Source organism: Ambystoma mexicanum, chromosome 7p (assembly GCF_040938575.1).
Source record: "Ambystoma mexicanum isolate Mex_15411 chromosome 7p, UKY_AmexF1_1, whole genome shotgun sequence".
Taxonomy (NCBI): Eukaryota; Metazoa; Chordata; class Amphibia; order Caudata; family Ambystomatidae; genus Ambystoma; species Ambystoma mexicanum.
Window position 1 is genome coordinate 810,959,895 of NC_090939.1, and position 16,053 is coordinate 810,975,947.

Consider the following 16,053-nt stretch of genomic DNA (forward strand, 5'->3'; position numbering starts at 1 on the left):
AAGATCAAGGTAACAGGTGATGGAAGGCAAGAGGCCACGGGGGCCATTTTGTCTCCATCAGGAATCTACTGATTCCAATGACAGGGCCTGGGCATCCCAAAATGGAGGACGCTCAGGGCTCCAGTCATTTCAGCACGGAGCTGCCACCAGCCCGTACCCTGCTCGGTGGGTCACACACAGGTGCCCAAAAACATACACTAGAGGCACAGGGTTGTACCCCCATCCATGGGTGCCATTAGGGTATTCCATGGGTCCGTTCACCAAAACCAAAAGAGAGAGCTGCACTGCCAGGAGTCCCACATGAACTTCTGCGCGGAAAACACAACAGAACACACAATAAAAGGCAGTAAAGGACAAGGATACGGAAGCCCTGTCCCTCCGATGCATTTCCAGCATCACAGTCGCCCCCCCCAGACTGAGGTTAGGGTGCCTAATCTCCCACGGGATAGTCACTCTCATCCAGACGGTCAACATACCTTCTGGAAAGGCCATCTGCATTATCGTGACTCTTCCCTGGTCTATGCTCTATAGTGAAGTCTAGCCCTTGCAGGCTAATGGACCACCTGAGCAGTTTCGGGTTTTCACCTTTCATCTTCATAAGCTACTTCAGGGGCTTATGATCTGTTTGGACCTTGAAGGTGGACCCCGTAAGGTAGGGCCTAAAACGCCTGAGGCTCCAAACTATACTAAACTCAACAGTAGCCCACCTAAGTTCTCTACCCTTGAGTTGTCTACTGATGAATATGATCGGATGTTCCCTCCCTTTATCATCTAACTGGGACAAGACAGCTCCAATTCCAGAGTCGCAGGCGTCAGTTTGAAAGATAAAGGGCTTGCTGTAATCAGGCGCACACAACACAGGTGCCCTACACAGACTTTCTTTCAAGCCATCAAAGGCCCTCTGACAGTCTTCAGTCCAATTAACCTTTCTAGGCTGTTTGGGTGAAGTCAGAGCTGTCAGTGGTGCAGCTATGGTCCCATAGTCCGCCAAGAAATTGTGATAATACCCAGTGAGGCCCAAAAAGGCTATCACCTGGGTTTGAGTATAGGGAGTCTCCCAGTCATGTACATCCTGTACCTTACTGGGAGAGGTTGGATTTGACCCCCTCCTACCTCATGACCAAGATACATGACTTTCCCCTGAGCTAGCTGGCACTTGGTTACCTTAATAGTGAGGTTAGCCCTTTTCAAGGCCTGCAGCACCTTATCCAGATGTGTCAAATGCTCTTCCCAGGTGGAACTGTAGACGGCAATGTCGTCTAAGTAAGCCACACAAAAGGCTTCCAGTCCACTAAGCGCATGATTGACCAATCTCTGGAAGGTGGCAGGGGCATTCTTCAACCCAAAAGGCATGACCCTAAACTGGTAGAGTCCCTCTGGTGTTGAGAACGCCGTCTTTTCCTTGGCATGGTCCGTCATTTACCTGAGGTAAGGTCAAAGGTGCTCACAAAGTTGGCAGCACCTATGGTGTCCACAAGGTCATCAGCCCTGGGCAATGGGTGCGCGTCAGTTTTAGTGACGGCATTGACTCCTCGGTAGTCCACACAGAACCTCCAATCCTTGGTACCTGCCTGGGAACTTGCCTTGACCACCATTTCTTAAAATCCCTGAACCTTTTAAGGTATTGTGTAGGCATCTTGCCAAACCTGGCAATTAAAGCAGACTCCATGCACTCATACTGACCCCTTTCTTCCGCACTCAGTTTCAGAATACAGTCATATCCAGTCTGAGGCACTCTGCTTAACAAACACTTAGCCCAATATCTTTTATCAACATCATGAATTGCACAAGCCATCTCAAACGCTTCAATCCATTGGAGGATATCAGAACCCTCCGCATACACACCAACCAAATCTTTCATAAACTTGGTTGCTGGGGACCTGACACTCTTGACTGGTTTAGCTGAAGTCTCCACTCGAGCTTTCTCTAACTGGATTCTCTGACATTCAGTGTCCTTGTCCTTGAGTTCAAGATCCCTATTCTTGAGTTCCACCTGCTGTGCCAACTCCTCTTTCTTAAGCTCAGCATCTATTTTCTACTTGTGATATTCAAAGGTCAATTTCATCCTTAATAACTCAAGTTCCAAGGAATTACTGGGGTTCGGAACAGAGGCAGCAGGAATGGTGGCATTCCCAGAAACAGATTCGGCGACAACCCCCGGGATAGGGTCCTCACTGGTTGCGTCCTGGGTGTTAGTCTTAGCAGTGCACGGTGGTGGCGCGAGTTATGGTTGCTTAGCTTACCATAACTGGCAAATTTCAAGGATTTTTCGGTTTTACGTGGAACCATAACGTCCCTTTAACAAAGTTTTTTCACTGAATTTCATAGGTTTTTAGTAGCGCAACTTAATCATAACGTCCCTTTAACAAAGTTTTTTCACTGAATTTCATAGGTTTTTAGTAGCGCAACTTAACCATAACGTCCCTTTAACAACGTTTTTTTACTGAATTTTTAATATATATAATAATTGCAGTGATGCTGATTCATGTTCTATAGTCTTGAAAGCTTTTTTTAGTCTAAATGATCAAATAGTAACCCCCTATAAATTCAGGCTTTTATCAGACTTTTGTATTATTATTGAAGGTGACTTTAACACATAGATTGGTCATGGGGAATATAGGAACAATTTAGAATCGAATGCATTTGATGCATGGGGGATCCCTAATTTTATGATTAGTTCAGATATTATTAATCATCAGGGGAAACATTTGCTATATTTATTTACAGATTTTACCTTGTGTTGTGAAAGCACGCCCCTGCACGCTCCTATCAGAAAAAATACATCCCTCTCAGGCGAGAGGCCCAAGACACACTTGCAAGGGTAACAAGTATTTATTTCTTACAAAATATGAGTGCATCAGCAAAGAACAACATCACTAATGACGTTGTGATAGATAGTACAACTCTGAAATACGGATTGGAGGAGTCCTACAAATGTATGGCCTGCTCCATATGGGATGCCAAGCCATTGGTCCATCTTCAGCTGTCCATCTCCGTCCACGTGGGCGCTGCACAAATCACGTGACCCATTTATGGAGGCACGACAGCCTTGCCTTCTGATCTTAGTGATCGATCTAGGGATGTAAAGGTTTTATGGTCAGTGGTCTGGGTTTGGATGGTGCTTTGGCATGCAGAGGCCATGGGATGAAAGCATGGAACTGCTGTATTTCTCATGTGTGGATCATTGGGGGCAGGACGTTCTTGCTATCTGTTTCGTGGGATGGTACTGCCAAGAGACGCTCTCCTCCCTTCTCATGACCTTGCATGGCACATTCATCCCAGGGTGCGAGGGCCTGTAACTTTCTGAACAATGAAGGATGTTGTGGATCTCGGAAACCTGGCCAGGGTGGGGGTGGTGTTCACGCTCATGCAAGGGGTCTAATGCTAACACACAAAATACTGTTCGCCGCACTTGGGCCTAAATTCTAAGATGGCTGTCATTTGCCAAGATGGCGTTTGCGCCCGCATCTACCATATTTCTTATAATGCATGCACTAAGATGATCGAACACACCCCGCTATGTACACCCCTCTTCCCCCTGCTCCCTGCATGCTCTCTCTTAGTGTTTATTCCTCATTCGGTTTCGCCTAGGGTGGTGGAAAGACCCTCTCTGCTTCCCAACATTCCCCCTTTCGTTAATCCTACATTTACAAACTCCCCCACAGTTTCATTGGCAACTAAGTTCCGGTATATATTCTCCTCCCCCCTTTGCACCATCTCTAACCTCTCAGCTTCCATGTATGGTGTCGACCCATCCTTTGGAACCCATGCTCTGCAAACATCTCAAAAGCACGCTCCAGACTGGGCATATTCCTCTGGGGTACGTGTCATGTAAAATCAAACCCCATCCCTAGCTAAATCAACCCAGTGCTCTGTATAATATTCAGGGTCAGGTGGGGGGGTGGTGACTGAGCCATGGAAGTGTAAGGGATGGTGAATCTCTATCATACAGGGTTTGTTTGGGTCATCTGTCTGGGCATCGTTTTCTGTGGTGCCAGTCTCGGTAACTTTTGGAGGCATGAACGTGCAGCAGGAATCCCCAAGCGGACAATCTGGAGCCATTTAGCGTTGGCCGCAGCTTGCAGACTGGGCAGTAACATGGATGCAAAGAAAGTCTCTGCTTTGGTGAAGAGCCGGTATTCATCTGGTATTTCCTCGAGCAGGTTTGATTCCTTGGACAGATAGTTTGCTCTTTTCTTCCTTCGCAGCGTTATGCCCTTTTCTTTCACAGGAAATGTGTGGAACTCTGCTGCTAGCAATGGGTTTCTTGTTTCTTCTTCAGAGGTTGGAAAGGTGGTACGGGCAAAAGTCTCTGTCAGCCCCCCTTGTAGATGAACTTCTGGTATTACAGGCAGGGCTGAGTGCAGCGTGGCCAGCGAACAATAGACCCTCCATGATGGTGGGAGGTGCAAGTACGCTTGTTGGCTGCACACCCAATAGTAATCCATCACTGCCACTGTGCCTTTCTTGAGATCTGGAATTAGCAGAGTCTTATTGCAGTGTTCGTTGGTCCCTACAGATACTGTTCCGGCACTGTAAAAGCAAAGTTCCTATGTCTTCTCTCTGAACTTTAATTGGTTTCTCCATTGCTTCAGCCATGTTAGTTTGGTTATATGTTCAGTCCAGAACGGTTCACATACTTCTGCCAACGGGGCCAGAACTCCTTTCTCGTATCCCATCAGACATTCTGCCATGCAGTTTACTGATGTTTCTAGCCATGTGTTATTTGTGTATTTTAATCCATGTATCAGCAGGTAGGGTTTCTTCAGGCATGTGCTACCTTTTGGATTGTTGTCACATTGAAGGCTATTCAGATCAACAAGTTCAAGCCTTACGTTGTGTGCCTGGAAAGAGCCCCTGAGCCTACATAGCACAATATGCACTGGGCTCTGTAGCTCTAGAATTGGTATTTCCTGTGGCAGTAGGACCGTGGGTGCCCCTGATGTATGCGGTATCAATGAACACACATGACCACTGCCATTCACTTTGTTCCTCTCCTCCAAGCTTATGTCTGTAAAGCAACTATTAGACATTTCTGGGTGATGCAAATCTTCTATGGCATCAAACCAAGCCTGTGGTAGGCATCGTACTTCACCCTTCACGCTTGTCTCTCTGTATATATGGGTGCACCCATATATCCATTAATAAAAGTACTAATATTATTTACATGGGTAAGGTTTGTGTTATTGAAGACCAAAAAATACAGAATGTTTATTAAATATATATTTGGGGGTGGGGTAAGGGGTTAGAATGTGGGGGAAGGGGTTTGGGTTAGGGTTATTAACAAAGGGAAACAGGGAACTGGGTGGCACACCCCTCAAATAAAAATAAATACATTCTATATTTTTTCGGTTAAAATGTTTCATAAAAAATGTTTCCGTTATTTTTTAATCCATTAATTTCACATGGAACTGAATATATCTGCTATAAAATGCATTGCACACATCATATATGAATATGGATACCGCCAATGACTATTTTTGATTTTTTCAAGGTCCTTAGTTCTAATCACCCTGAGTGTCCCAGGGTAATCCAGACGTGGACCCCTTGCTCACTGTGCTCAGAGAGGCACAGCTCCACCTCACTGATGATGCCCAACAAGGCAGAAACACTTGTATGGGGTTGCTGTTGGTACTCTTGTTCAGAAGGGAATTGCCATATCATTTTGGTGCTGGCCTGCCCATGTGGGCGGGACAAAGACTGATATGCACATAGATATTTCCGATCTTTGAAAGATAAAGTGAGCTAAAGTTTTCCAGCGAACTCTAGAGTGGGAACCTTCCCATAGAACAGGCCATTTATGCCGTGTTCGTTCTCATAGAGGGGCGCCCGTGACTATTATTTGATTTTTTCAAGGGCCTTAGGTCTAGTCACCCTAAGTGTCCCAGGGAAATCCAGACATAGACCCCTTGCTCACTGTGCTCAGAGAGGCACAGCTCTGCCTCACTGATGATGCTCAACAAGGCTGAAACATGTGTATGGGGTTGCTGTTGGTACTCTTGTTCAGAAGGGAATTGCCATAGCATTTCTGTGCTGGACTTCCCATGTGGGCGGGACAAAGACTGATATGCAAATGGATATTTCCCATCTGTGAAAGGTACAGTGAACTTAAGCGTGGCTGCGGACTCTAGAGTGGGTACCTTCCCATAGAACAGGCCATTTATGCCATGTTCATTCTCGTAGAGGGGCAAGCGTGACTATTTTTTGATTTTTTCAAGGTCCTTAGGTCTAGTCACCCTAAGTGCCCGAGGGTAATCCAGACTTGGTCCCCTTGCTCACTGTGCTCAGGGAGGCACAGCTCCACCTCACTTATGATGCCCAACAAGGCTGAAGCACATGTACGGGGTTGCTGTTGGTAATATTGTTCAGAAGGGAATTGCCATAGCATTTCGGTGCTGGACTAGCCATGTGGGTGGGACAAAGACTGATATGTAAATGGATATTTCCCATCTGTGAAAGGTACAGTGAACTTAAGCGTGGTGGCGGACTCTAGAGTGGGTACCTTCCCATAGAACAGGCCATTTATGCTGTGTTTGTTCTCATAGAGGGGCGCCTGTGACTATTTTTTTAATTTGTTTCAAGGGCCTTAGATCTAGTCATCCTAAGTATCCCAGGGTAATATAGACATGGTCCCCTTGCTCACTGTGCTCAGAGAGGCACAGCTCCACCTCACTGATGATGTCCAACAAGGCTGAAACACGTATATGGGGTTGCTGTTGGTACTCTTGTTCAGAAGGGAATTGCCATAGCATTTCGGTGCTGGACTGCCCATGTGGGTGGGTGAGACAAAGATTGATATGCAAATTGATATTTCCCATCTGTGAAAGGTACAGTGAGCTAAAGTTTTCCCGCGAACTCTAGAGTGGGTACCTTTCCATAGAACAAGCCATTTATGCTGTGTTCCTTCTCAGAGGGGTGCCCATAACTATTTTCTGATGTTTTCAAGGTCCTTAGGTCTAGTCACCCTAGGTGTCCCAGGGTAATCCAGACGTGGACCCCTTGCTCACTGTGCTCAGGGAGGCACAGCTCCACCTCACTTATGATGCCCAACAAGGCTGAAACACGTGTACGGGGTTGCTGTTGGTACTCTTGTTCAGAAGGGAATTGCCATAGCATTTCGGTGCTGGACTGCCCATGTGGGTGGGACAAAGACTGATATGCAAATTGATATTTCCCATCTGTGAAAGGTACAGTGAGTTAAAGTGTTGCTGCGGACTCTAGAGTGGGTACCTTCCCATAGAACAGGCCATTTATGCAGTGTTCGTTCTCATAGAGAGGCGCCCATGGCTATTTTTTTACTAATATTATTTACATGGGTAAAGTTTGTGTTATAAAAGACATTAGAAAATCTCAGAAATGGTAAGGACTTAGCAATATATTCAAACAATCCAGTGTGAGGGGTTATATTTGTATCATGTACAGAATTGTTGACATGTTGATGCGTAGAGTTGGGCCTAGGGGAAAATAAATGTTCAGTTTCATTTGAGTGTGCGTTTGATCTATTATTTACAGTGAGATTGTAATTTGTTTCTCTCCCCGAACCCCCATCTTTTATATGTCCCTTTAATATACAGAAGTTCCTAAATAAATCCCTCAAATAAACATTGAAATGGTGAATTTACCAGTATCCATTGATATTACTGAATTTGTAATAACGTAAAACATTTTTAACAAACCTTTATTACCAAAAAAATACAGAATGTTTATTACATATATATTTGTTGTGTGGTAAGGGGTTAAAATGTGTGGGAAGGGGTTTGGGGTGGGGTTATTAACAAACAGGGAACTGGGGGGCACACCCCTGAAATAAAAATAAAAAATTACATTTTGTATTTTTTCGGTTCAAATGTTTCATAAACATTTTTTTCGTTATTTTTGAATCCATTAATTTCACATGGAACTGAATATACCTGCTATAAAATGCATTCCATGCATCATATATGAATACCTAGGCATAATACTATAGTCATAACTTTTTCTAACGTATAATGAGTGATTTGAGAGAACTGGTTCCATCTTCTTTACAACCTGAAAAGCTACATTATGCATATAGAAAGAGAGAGCTAGATATGATATGATATGATATGGCATCTATAACGCGCCTATACACTAATGTTTCAAGGCATGACGACGCAAGGGGGGGGACAAAGGGAGGACAGACAACGATCTTACTAGGCCAGGTGTCATTCAGATCGCGCAAGTGCATGGGAAGGGGGGAAAGGAAGAGTGCTAGGAGGGAAAGGGAGAAGGGAAGTGCGGTACACGGGAAGTAGAATAAATAAGATAAATAAAACACATAAAAACAGGCAAGTGCAAGGAAGTGCGGACAAAGTGCTGGAAAGGGGACTGAAGGAATACAGAAAACATCCCCAAGTGCAGAGGTTGCCAGGGAGGCAGTGCAGGTGGGCAGTTGACAGGGCCTGGGCCAGAGATCAGAAGGGTGGCCAGGTAACCAGTGCAATTTCAGTCAATAGTTCAGCAAGGGAGGGGAGGAGAGAAAGCAGAAGCAAAGAGGAAGGTTTTGAGGTGTTTCCAGAACCTGAGGTGGTTCTCCTCGAGTTTCAGGGAGGCAGGAAGGCTGTTCCAGAGAGAGAGGCTCCAGCCGAAGAGAGTGATCTGCCACCAACTCGTTGCTTGGAGAAGTGACTGACCCTGAGAGAGTTGGAGGCAGATGAGCGAAGATCTCGAGAAAGAAGGTATTTAGGAAGAGAGAGTTTAAGGTATTTTGGCCCCAGACCCAAGAAGGCCTTGTGTACAATGCAGAGGGTTTTGAAGTTAATCCTCGCAGCCACTGGGAGCCAGTGCAGAGATTTCAGTCCTGGAGAGATACGATCCCTGGGCTTGAGGCCAAGGACAAGTCTTGCAGTCCTGTTCCGGATAAGTTGCAGAGGGTGGAGAGTGGAGGCAGGAAGATTTAGATAGAGGCTGTTACAGTAGTCCAGCTTGGAGAGGACCAGGGCTCTGGAGACAGTGAGCTTCTGGGGGAAGGAGAGGAAGGGAAGAATACCTCTAAGGAGGTGCAGCTGGTAGTGTGACCTCTTAGAGACGTCAGAGATGTGAGGGGAGAAGGAGAGTGCAAAATCGAAGATGATCCCAAGGTTTTTTGTCTTGCAGGTGGGAGTGGGAGGAGGGCCAAGAGAGGCCGGCCAGAGAGCTGCAGGGAAGGAAGGGGTTGGGGGTGTGCCAATGAGTAGAATGTCAGTTTTACTGGCATTAAGGCAGAGGTCGTTGGCAACACACCAATCCTGGATGGCAGACAGACAGTCAGAGATGAGGGAATGAGAGGAGGAGGAGGAGGCCGAGGGTAGCCTGAAAATGCGCTGGGTATCATCCGCATAGCACTGAAAGTTGGGACAGCGAGCGGCGATGCAGTGGCCAAGGAGTGCCAGATATTGGTTGAACAACCAGGGACAGAGGTTAGATCCCTGGGAGACACCACAGGTAGAGAAAAAGATGTTGGAGAGGAAGGACCCAAGTTGGACCTGGGAGGGTCGGTCGGAGAGGAAGGAAGCCAGACATCCCAGAGCCAGACCAGTGATACCCAGGTTGTCACGGAGACGGTTGAGCAGGATGGCATGATTGACAGCGTCAAAGGCAGAAGAGAGATCAAGCAGGATAAGAACGCAAGGGGTGTTAGAGTCAAGGTTGGAGAGGAGGTCTTCACGGATGTTCAGGAGAGCAGTTTCCGTGCTTCTGGCAGCTCTGAAGCCAGACTTATGGTCATTAAGACAACCAACAGATTCAGTGTGGAGATTGAGTTGGGAGATGGCCAGTTTCTCCAGGGGCTTGCCCAGGAACGGGTTATGGGGATTGGGCGATAGTTAGCCGGGCAGGAGGGGTCGGCAGAGGGTTTCTTAAGAAGAGGGTGCACAAGGGAGTGCTTCAGGGGGGAAGGGAAGACTCCAGTGGCAAAGGAGTGATTGCAGAAATCCGCCAGGGCAGGAGCTAGGGAATCGATGTGATCCTTGATAGTTTTGGAGGAACAGGGGTGAACTATTTAAACAAGACTTTCATAGATCGGACTTGTCTAGAAACCTTGTCTGGAGAGAAAAGGGGAAAGGTAGAGAAGGAGGGAGGAGGGGTGGCAGCAGAAGGGCCAGAGGAAGAGCAGGGCATAGCAGGAGGGGGGTGAGAGGAGGAGAGTGAGGACAGGATGTCCTGAGTTTTTGAAATGAAGGGAGAGGCCAATGCCGTGCAGAGGACCTGGGAAGGGACAGGAGAGGTAGAGACTGCGGCAGGATTGGCCAGTTCCTTGCAGATTTTAAAGAGCTCAGCCGAGTTGTTAGATGCCGCACAGACGCGGGCTTGGAATGAGCTCTCTTCTTGGTGAGGACGGAGAGCCGGTATTGCCTTTGCAGCAAGCGGCAGGCCAGTTTGTCAGAGGATGATCTTGAAGCACGCCATTTCCTCTCGGCAACCCTGCACTTACGTTTTAGGCTGACGAGGTCTGAATCGTACCAGGAGTTGCACTTGGCTTTGGGCTTCAGGCGGATTCTCATGACAGGGGCAAGGATGTCAAGAGTATCAGATATAGCAGAGTGGAGAGTGGAGAGGGCTCTGTCAGGGTGAGAGTCAGCCAGGGGGGAAGGAGGAGGTGAGAAGGTGGCAGCGAAAGCCTCAACTGACACGCGCTTCATGGGTCGGGTGACCGAGAATGTGGGTGGCAGTGACGGAGGTGGCTTGGCCTGCGGGGTACGGAGGGTGAGGTGGGAGGAAAGGGGAAAGTGGTCACTCCAGGAGAGAGGAGTGGAGAGAGGGATAGAGAGGGGAATGTCTGAAGAGATCAGAACATCGAGAGTGTGCCCTGCAGAGTGAGTCGGGCCAGAGGGGAGAATAGTGAGAGAGAGGGAGCCGCAGAGGTCACGAAAGAGTTCAGAGGGGGGCAGGAGGCATCCAGGTGGATGTTGAAGTCTCCGAGGAGAAGGAGTTGAGTGGTTGAGGCCAGGAGTGAGGAGGAGAGGTCCGCCCACTCAGAGAGGAAGGAAGAAAACTGACCAGGTGGCCGATAGATACTAGCCACAGTGAGGGAATGGCTAGGCGAGAGAGAGAGCCTGCATACGAGGCATTCAAAAGAGGAGTAGGCCTGCGTAGGAATGATAGAGGCAGGAACCAACTCAGGGAGGATAAGGGCTACGCCCCCCCCAGAACGGTTGGTCCTGGGCGCGGAGAGGATCTTGTAGCCATCAGGTAGGAGCGTGTCAAAGCTGGTGACAGAGCTGGCCGTAAACCATGTCTCAGTGAGACCGAGGACATCGAGGTCAAGTTCTTCAAGAAGGCGGCAGATGTCAGAGGAGTGTTTGACAGCGGAGCGGGTGTTAAGAGTGGCAATGTGGAGAAGGTTGCCCTCCTTGAAGGACTTCTGGGGGGGTACAGATCAGAGGTATGCCCTGCGGAGGTGTAGAAAGCGCCCGAGAGGGGGCAGAGAGGGAGGGGGTAGGCAAGGTAGCCAAGGAAGGGGGGGAGGGGACAGCAGTAGAAGAAAGGAAGTTGATGAGGCGTGGAAAGCGTCTATCAAAGAGATGAAGGTTGGCCTGAGGGCCTTGGACAGAGATGGTTCCATTAGAGTAGACATTAATGATGACCTTAGAGGAAAGGAAGGAGTTCAGGAGGGCGTCCCAGCGAGTACCACCATTAATGGGATAAGAGGAGAAAGGAGAGAGAACAGAGACCATATGTGGGGTCCATAGATCTGGAAAAGGAACGACAAAGAGGATGTCGGTGAGAGTTTCCTTGGAGGAGGTACTGATGTAGGTGTCAGCGATATGGAGGCCTGGGTTGGAGACTAGGATGTCCCTTTTAAACTTTTTCCTACCAGACTTAGTGAGGAGAGCAGGATAGTGAATAGCGAAGCAGTTTCAAAAGATGGGGGAGACAGAGAGCACCATAGAGTAGGTGGGAGAGGAGGGGGTCCAGGGGTAGGCAGACAAGACAGCGAGAGGCAAGTGAGCAGGAGAGTGGCACAGGACGGTACTTACGCGGCAAGCGCAAGAGAGGCACAGGACAATGTAAGAGAGGAAAGAGGACAAACCTAAATTTGAGAATCCTTAAAGAGGGAGAAAAGGCCTAGGTTTCACAGAGCAACTTTAAATACGGTGACAGTGCATGTTATAACAGGTAGAAAAACCCACCTAAATTTGAGAATCCTTAAAGAGGGAGAAAAGGCCTAGGTTTCGCAGAGCAACTTTAAATACAGTGACAGTGCATGTTATAACAGGTAGAGATTGCGAGAGATGGAGAGAGGTAGAGAGAGATGGAGAGAGGAGCAAGGAAGGATGGAAGAGAGGTAGGGAGAGAGAGAGAGGAAGAAAAGTAGAGATAGAGGGAGGAGGAAAGAGAGCTGGAGAGAGATAGAGAGAGAGAGAGAGAGAGAGAGAGAGAGAGAGAGAGAGAGAGAGAGAGAGAGAGAGAGGGGAGCACAAGAGATCACCCCACTGTGCAAATGTAACGTGTTTTAGCAGCTGTGCATGTGCATAGGTTTGTTGGGTGAGGCAATCCCAGTTTGAAAGCTGGCAGTGGAAAGGGAAATGAGAAAGATGCACACTACCAGTCTTATAAAGTGCCCGTGCAATGTCTGGAGGTGCTTTCCTAACGTTGGATAGTTGGATACACTTGTGAAGACCTTTACATTTCACTGCAAGAGGAGTAGAACATACTACCTTTAACAGTCCATTGAATCTGGGGCTGTTCCACTAGCAGACAAAGAACCGCACATAGACGAGTACTCCTGGCAGCAGCGGTTGAGTGGATGGGGGATCAGTTGTGGAGTCAGCTGTGCGCCTGGCACGTCTTCTGATCGTGGTGATGCAATCTGTCAGGAAATACATTTGAGGGCTTGTGTTAGGGTTGTTAGGGTTGTTAAGTAGGCTTTAAACTCATCACCTAAAACAGCTGCTTCCCTATGTGTGTCTGATGCTCTTCTGAATGGAGACATTAGTGTTTGTATGCGGCAACCAGCTACCACCTCAGGGGGTGATAAATGTTGGTCCCTACTGGGCTGCTTGCACAAACTGAACAGTGCTTGAGGTAAGCAATGCACCCAGATTTTCTTCAACGGGGTGCAGATTCTGTTGATCCTCTCCACAATTCAGTTGGCCTGGGGGTGATAAATTGTGCACATCCGGTGTTTAATAGCAAGCAGTGTAGTAATCACCTTAAACAACTAATTGAAAACGTGTGTGCCATTATCCAACCTTGATATTTCTCACACGCCCCATCGGGGCAGTACTTCGCAGACCAGAAATGTGGCTGTGCATTTGGCATCCAGATGTGTACAAGGACCAGCCTCTACCCAACGTGAGAAGGGCAGACGACAATGATCAGATACCGGGACCCGCTGCATGTCTGCATGGTCGATGTGCAACGTGCAGAATGGTCCAGTGAGGCATGGCAGGGTGCCTCTCAGTGTTCCAACGTCATGCCTGTGCTGAGAGTCTGACACGCGGTGCATCTAATAACCCTAGTTGACAAGTGTTCATGGCTGTTTGGAATGAACCAATCCTCTTGTATATCATCAGTAATGTGATGTTTGGAGCTGTGGGAGGGGTGACAGAGCTGACCCAATACTAATAGAAACAGTTTGCATGGCACTACTGCTTTTCCTGCTTTTCCTGTCTCCACAATAAATCTGTAGGGGATTGTGTGCACCCCCTTTGGACCCACAATTATTTTTCCTCTTTTGGGGCCCTTCCCTGTAACTCAATAACTTGTGGCATGGGCATGGCATTGTATAATACAGGTGACTGGTCAGTGGCAGGGGTTGTTACAACATATTCAGCTACAGTTGGTACTGGCAGATATGCTGCCATTTTGCCTGCAGTATCTGCAGCGGTACTTCCGAGTGACAGTGTCAGTGTTGTGAGTGCGGGCAGCGCATTTAATGACCACCATTACAGACGGCTGTAAAAGTGCTAAAATGTGCTTGTCCAACATTGTGGCATGCTGTACTGGGGACCCATACACCCTCCTAAAGCCCCTCCTTTTTCATCATGAAAGACCAGCGTGCACTGTTGTAGTGACATATGCCGAGTTGGAATAAATGGTCACATAACACCCCTGTGCAGACTAGCACTTTAATAAGTGCAATGCATTCTCCTGCCTGTGCTGAATAATGCATTGGTAGTCTTTTTAGAATTAACGTCTTATATCCACCATCCTCTGGGCGCACCACTGCAGCACCAGCATGTCTGAGTCCCATGTCCTGGTCATTTGTCGCTGACCCATCAACCAAAAGGACCCACCCTCGAGCTGCCTGTCCTTTGCTTTAGGAATGTCATCCCCCTACCCTTTGTATGTTACACAGTCGTGTCTCGCCAGATCCTCATCAGTGCACAATTCTGTTATGAATGTTGTGGGGTTCACTGTTTTACTGCTTACAATGTGAACATTCGAGCTGGAGAGAATGATCTTGTATGAAGATGCTCTTTTGGTAGTCAGGGTAGATTTTGATCTTTCTAAAATGGCAAAGACGGCATGTTTCATGTCGAGTGTAATTGAACAGCCCATCCCAATTATGGAACTTTTCGCAATAGCAAATGTCGCAGCTGCAAGTGCCTGTTCACAAGCGAACTGCCCTTGCATCACTGAGTCCGACGTGCCACTGTAATAGGTGGCTAATGGCCCATTGTACCTTTCTGTATTAGACACATGTCCTTTTGTCTTCTTTTCGGTTAACAATTGTACCCCCTTTTTTGATGTATGCTTTTCACATGTTTATTCAATTAAACTATGTTTTATATGTATAATTTCAAGTGTGACTCTCTATAGCTAGTTTAAGCAATCACAAGTTTTCTTTGAATAGGTCCTCTCCCCCCATACGCCTAAGGGAGGGGTAGCCTGGTTTATTTTGCCTTGAAACTCACCTTGCCTTCCAAAACCAGGCCCCCCTTAAACAAAAAAGAAGGCTACCGCCCTTGACTTTTTCTCCCTCTTTTCTGTGTTAGCACAACAGTCATGACCTGTACGTTAGAGTGTAAAAATGAACTAAGTAGAGCTCCTGTGTATCATCAGGTGTTGCTAAAACACGGGCAGTTGAAATCAATTTGTATAGTTCATTAAAATTCTTTAACATGTCTTCAGTCCATGCTATTTTGCTGTCAGTCTTTTGCACCTCTTTGAGGCTCTACAAGAGTGGCCTTGTGTTTGCTGCGTAATAAAGTATCCATGCCCTGCAGTACCTGCACAACCCTAGAAATGTTTGCATTGCTTTGACTGTCGTGGGCTGGGGATGGTGCGCACAGAGGCAGCGTGTGTCATGATTCCTGCCTCTCATGTCCCCAGCCCTCCAAGATGTCAGCCTGGAGCCAGGCCACAATCACCTACATGGCCCTCAATGGCCTCTCCATCCCTCCAAAGACCCACTTGGAGTCAGACTTGGCGCTTGTGGCACCAGACTCACTCACTCCCATAGGATAACATTGGGGATTCGACTTGTAGTGCATTGATGGGGACAAAATGGATGCCCCCACATATTTCGGTTCCCAGAACTGCATGTGCGGTCTAGTCTTTTGGGTGTGGTTCAGCCCAGAGGCACCTGGGGTACCCAGAGACTATTTAAGCCACACCCAGACTGAGAAACATGCTTTGCGTTTTCTGCACCTGCAGCGTGACACTCACTGTGTTCGGATTGGTCTCCAGTAGGCCTGCATCTTTCTTCTGCGCTCAGTTCCTGCAAGAACAAGAACACCGTTAGGAACAGCCTTACCTTGCGGCACTTCTGCCCATCAGTCATCGCTCCTTATGTTCTGCGGGCATCTTCGGCGGTGTCATTCCCATCCAGGCACGCCGCTTCCTAAGGAAAAGGGAAAAGAACAGAAAAAAGGCATTAGTAAGCATTCTGCAAATCGCTTATTTTTAAATACTGTACGAGCTTCAAACGCTTACCTGAATCCCAGCCGCTCTGGGGTAACTCTGTCTACGGAACTTCTCATCCATCTCCAAGAGGGAAAAGACACTCCAGGTTAGCGTGGAAATATCCAGAGGCGCCGCATATCGCGCTTACCCACAGCATTTGTTCTCCATAACCGGCATCCACGCTGAAAACGTTGCAGCACCTAA